We start from the raw sequence: 6,112 nt of genomic DNA on the forward strand, positions 1-6,112 counted from the left end.
TGTGTGTGTATGTGTGTGTGTGTGTGTGTGTGTGTGTGTGTGGAGGGGGGGGGGGGGTGGAGGGGTGGAGGGGGTGGAGGGGAGGTAATTATTGCCCTTTGGTCAATCATCGATAGCATGGATGTACGCAGGAATTTTTTTTCGAGGGGGGTATTTTTCATACTACACGGGGTGAATACGCAAGCGAGGGAGCGCAACGACCGAGCTGGGGGACGGTGTGGAAGGGGTGGGGATATAAAAGTAGCTGTGATTATTGATATACAGTGAAGTCAGCAATGTAGAAGTAAAAGCACCGAGTGGGAGTGAAAATAGAATGACATTTCTACTGCTATATTTGAGTAGGGCTCTTGGGATGGATATAATGAGAAGTATATGACTAATTTTTTGTTTTGTTTTACCCAGTGGTAAGCTGAATTTCCAAAGACCATATCCATAAATACATAGGAAAAATGAATCAACGAAACATCTGGAGAGGGTGGGGCATTGAGGTCTGAAGCACCCAATGCTTATATGATATTTTAACAAAAATTAGGCAAAAATAAATCTTTCTGCTAAAAAAATGTAAATAGACAGATAAATGTGCAAAAAGAGTCACACCCTCAAAACTCATGAACTCCGTACAACGGTTCTCCCTAACATTCCCCGGGAGGATGTGCGTGCATGTGTGAGAGGGAGATAAAGAGAAACGGTGGGGGCCGGGCGGGGGTCGAGAGTTAGATTGAGGGGGAGACTGGAGAGCAACCTTCCCTGGCTCCTTACGATCCGTTAAGACGTTCAATTATGCCCACCTAATAAACGTACAATGTTTTCTGTCAACAACAGTTTATTATTACTGTTAACAGGGGGAATGTGATACTGGAAATAAAATTTGATTTGAATTTGAAATCTCAATACAACTTGTACTATATCATGGATAAGCTTGCAATGGTATGAGGGGCAAAGTGAAATAATTATCATTAGGCCTGTCATTCATGACATATCTTTCAGATAGAGGAAGGGACTGAGAAATATTCATTTCTTTATCGATCATAATCTCCCCATGCACCGCTATAAAATAATTGGGAAATTGAGAGACATATTTTAGGAACGGCGGAGCGTTACTCTTTCAAAAGTGGGGGCCCACTTCCGGGTTTCATGAGCTAACAAGCAAAAAAAAAAAAAAAAAAGGCCTTCAGCGCAACTTCTGGTGCCACTTCCTGGTTTCTTCAGCTGACAAGCAAAAAAAAAAGTCTTCAATGCAAATACATAACCTTATCGCGCTCACACTTCAAGGTCTCTATCTATTTCTTTCTAGTGCCACTTACGCACTTTTGGGGCAAAAAAAGTGGGAGGGGCCCATAGTGGTGACACCTTATGTATTAAAATGGTGCAAAAAAGTGGAGGGGGGGGGGGGAGCCCCCGGCCCCCTCTCCCCGGGGCCTGTCTTATAAAGACTTGTGATAAAAATCAATCACAAGATTTTTGTGTGCTGCAATGGGGACTTGGGGACTTGTGATTGATTTGAAGGCTTTATAAGACGGGGCCCCGGTTTCGCCGGCCTTGAATCAGTTGGTGGGGAGAAAGCACTACTCTCTACATTAGTGTAGAAGATCGACGAAACCACAACAAAAGTGGAGTCAGCTGGTACTCATCCTAAATGTATGAGGGGTGTGAGATTTTTTGTTTTGTTTTGAATAATACTTAGTCATTCATCAATGGATGTATATTTTTACCAAACATATAATTTGCGGGATTGCCGGGATTTTGTGGATCTGTTTCGTGTACAGGGGCGTTTTGCAGGTGGATGGAGGATACATTTCGGATTTTATCAGGAATTCTTGGGGCAATTTTGCTCGTTTTGATTTTCGGATAAACCTAGAGACATGTTATTGTTATTATTATCATTGTTATTATTTTATAGCTTTAAATGATGTAAGATTTAAGGCAGGGTCAAAATCATATCCATAAGGGAGAAAGATAAAAGGCAACGAATGTTTGATTGTTGTAAGGAGAAAGGGGTAGATATATTGTATTTGTGATGAAAGTATCATAGTTCAAGTTGGATTGGCTCATATGAATTATTTTATGCAAAATCGTTTGAGGATGTTAAAATTGGCAACACTTAGAATTAATTGGACCAGTAATTTGGTTGCAAATTGGCAACTGCTTTGAATGAAAATGGTGATAAAAATATATATGTCTTATTTTGCTTAAATGAAATATGGTGAAAGTACACCTGAAATTGTTCCCACCCAGCCTGTTGCCAATTTGACCCTTGTACAGAGTGACATATTGTATGTAGTAGCACATTCTTAGACAATGCACCTGACATAGCACCATGCATGTGTATGCACAGCTAAATGTACAGCTGCTACACACACACATGCACACCCTGTAGAAGCCAATATGGACTGGACTACAGGCAGGTTGTAGTGAGCAACATGGATCCTCTTTCTGCTGGAATACTGAAGAATTGGATCCAAAATACATTGCAAAAAGCAGGCAAAGAGGTTAGTTTTGCTTTCTTTAAGTAAAATCATGATTTGTTAAAGTATAAAGTTAGAAACAGTTAATAAAATTGAATTTATAAAAATATATTGTTGATGTGAGTGTAATGTACACTGCAGTTGCTGTGTAGTAGGGCATGTATATCTGTACACACCCATAAAACTTCTGAAAAGTTATGTTGTTATTTGTATTTATGTATATGTATGTATACACATTTGATATTGAATTTAGAATTTAACATTACAAACCAAGATAAATAAGTAAGAAAATATTGATAATTATTTCAATTGAAGGTTTGACAGTTCAAGTAAGAATTCATTTTTTGATTGTGAATGTTCTTAGATTTCAGCCAGTTCATCTACTTGTGCATCATTACGTTAAATGAGGTAGTAGAATTGAGATGCCTATGGCATTGGTCTGCATTTTCATTTGTCAATTCATATGTAATTTTGATTGCAAAAACGTTATAGTGAAGTGAATAGATTAAGTTTATAAAGGTATTCACTAGATTTTTCATCTGAGAAACTCTGTTTATATAATTATGAATCTGATAATTGGTTTGATGTACATGTACTTATGATTCTTTATTATACATTATTACTCAACAGTTTTCACGGAATTATGCACCGAATTATGCAAGAAATCATGAATGGAACTAAGAATGGAGTTACACATATGGAAATAATTATGGAATCAAGTGAAACGAAAATGCGAAACTTCGAATAAAGCATAATTCCCGTAGAAACCTTTGTTGGTGTTTTTGTACTGTCGACCACTACAGCCACAGTATTCTTTCAAGAAACAAAAAGAACAAGAGTTGCGGAAAAGACTTAGATATCTGAATGGAAGGCGCAATGAGTTTATGGTCATGGAACTTCTCTATTATAGCAAAGGGACTTTGAATTTAGTCAAAGCTGCCTCTGTAAATTTGGAGTTGAAAAGAGTAGTAGGTGATTTAGAAGGCAGATATATATACTGATGGATTGTATTTTAATAGGATTAAGGCAAGGGCGTACCGAGGGGGGGTGTTTTGGGTGTTCAAACACCCCCCTTTGCCAAAAGTGGGGTGTTTAAGGTGTTCAAACACCCCCCTTGGGCAAAAGGGAGGTGTTTGAGCTATTCAACACCCCTCTTCAGCAATGCTTACATGTTGACAAATGAAACAAAAGCTGTCTTTACCGCTTTTATTTCCGTTTTGAATTCCGCCTTTCCTTTATTTTGCGTTCATTTTTTTTTCTCTCTCTCTCTTCCTTGTTTTAATGTTTGTGTGGATGATGATACATTATGGAGTTACATAATATCATACGCACTAAAGAACTCGTGTACAGTACGTGTTAATATTATGTACTACGTTACTGCACCGCGCGCGAAGCTGACGCGCAAACAGAAAACCAAATCAAACAAGATAAAAACAAAACATGAATTCCATGAATTCCATGTTTTGTAACGCTGAAATATAAATATTTTCGGCTCGCTCGCTGCGCCCTCTCGCCAAAATTTATCAAAAAAAAAATAAGAAGAACAAAACGTAATGATGACGTGGAAATATAAAAATTTCGGCTCACTCACTCGGATAGTAATTCAGAGTATTTTTCCAAGTCCTTAGTTTGTTGGCATAAATCGTTATCTATGAAGCCGTCACTATATCTTGATTAGAATTGTAAGATTTAATAACCAAAAAATGACAAGAATTCCATGTTTTGTAAGGTGAAATACAAAAATTGTCGGCTCGCTCGCTGCGCTCGCTCGCCAAAATTTATCAAAATTTATCAGATTTTATATCACCCTCAAAAAAACCCTTTTAAGTGCTCGAAAAAGCATATCAAGTGGACTTTTTTAAAGTCCCTACCGGGATGGGATTAGGGTTGAACACTGTTGGTATAAATCATTATCTATAAGACCGTCACTATATCTTATTAGAATTGTCATTCGAAGATTTAATAACCAAAAATGACAAGAATTCCATGTTTTGTAAGCTGAAATACAAAAATTTTCGGCTTGCTCGCTGCACTCGCTCGCCAAAATTCTTCAATATCTATTACATTTAAAACACCCTCAAAAGACCCCTTCTATAAGTGCTTGAAAAAGCACATCATGTGGACTTTTTTAAAGTCCCTACCGGGATGGGGTTGGACACTGTTGGTACAAATCGTTATCTATAAGGCCGCCACTATGATTAGAATTGTAATTCGAAGATTTAATAACCAAAAATGACAAGAATTCCATGTTATGTATAAAGCTGAAATATACAAATTTTCGGCTCGCTTGCTGCGCTCGCTCGCCAAAATATATCAAAATTTAGGGTTGCCTATTTATACATTTAAATCACCCTCAAAAGACCCCTCTTAAGTGCTTCAAAAGCATATCATGAGGACTTTTTAAAGTCCCTACCGGAAAGGGTTTGGGGTTGAACACTTTTTCAGAAATTAGGGGCGCAATTTTCGCGCTTGCCACGGGCGCCGTTTTCCCTAGATACGCCACTGACTACCAAGTCCAGTCATAGTAGCCTACTGGAAGCAGCAAGCTCTGGAAGCTCTGGGAGTAGCAAGTTACTTGCTACTCAATGTAATTAGTAATCAATGGTAATAGCACACGGACTTGGTAATCTTTAGTAATAGTAGATATGAAAGTTAAAACTGAAAGATAACTGAGTGTGAGTCTACAAATTGTGGTTGGATGACTTTTATTCGCCTAAAATTCATTAGATATCTAGGTCTAGGAACAGTGGCGTAACTACGGGGACATGGGGGGGGGGGGGCACGTGCCCCCCCCCCCCCATCCGCTGATTAAAAAAAAAGAAAAAAAAAGAAAAAAGAAAAAAACCTGCGAAAATGGTAATTCAAGGGTTAGTAAACTGCTTTTGAAATCGACATGAAAGGATGATCAAGAAAAAAAGATATTTTTCTAAGATTTCTTTTAACCATATAATTAAAGAGGTATAACATTATTCAAAAACCCCGGAGACGACAAAAGATTGTGATTCAGCGTGATTCCTGGTTGGCATTTTGAATACAAGCAGGATGTGCGCAGTGTACTCAGAATATCGGAATGGCAAAAAGAGTCGCTGCAATGTTGCGCAATGTTTGATAGGTTGTACACATTTGCTATCAAAGCTTGATCATTGATTTTGCAGTGTTGCTTTACATACTAGTCTATATTAAAATGCCTTGCCTTGCCAATAATAAGACTTGACCTTGGCTATTTCCTAACTTTTCCATCTATATGAAACACACACACTCACAAACACAAACAAATTAAGGGATGCTCTATCCTTCTCCCGCTTGGTCACTTCGACGCCCCCTCGCTGGTCATACCTCCCCCAATCATGAACATAAACCGACACCCTTGACTATACCAGTGGCGGATCCAGGGGGCGCACCGGGCGCCCCCTCCCTCCAATGCGAAAAAAATATACATGTAGCTACAAACGACAGTTTTTGGACGGTAAAATGTCAAAATTTTCAAGCTCGCTCGCTTCGCTCGCTCGCATTTAATCGTTATGCAATTCTCCTGATGTTGCTGTCAGTAATTGCCAGCAGTTGCGCCCGGTGCGCCCCCTCCCCTTAATTTCCAAAGCGAAAAAATATAGCTACAAACGGTAGTTTTGGGACTGTAAAATGTCAAA

The sequence above is a fragment of the Diadema antillarum genome, unplaced genomic scaffold, assembly GCF_040938485.1.
Source record: "Diadema antillarum isolate AM-2024a unplaced genomic scaffold, OU_Dant_1.0 seq00000668_RagTag, whole genome shotgun sequence".
Lineage (NCBI taxonomy): Eukaryota > Metazoa > Echinodermata > Echinoidea > Diadematoida > Diadematidae > Diadema > Diadema antillarum.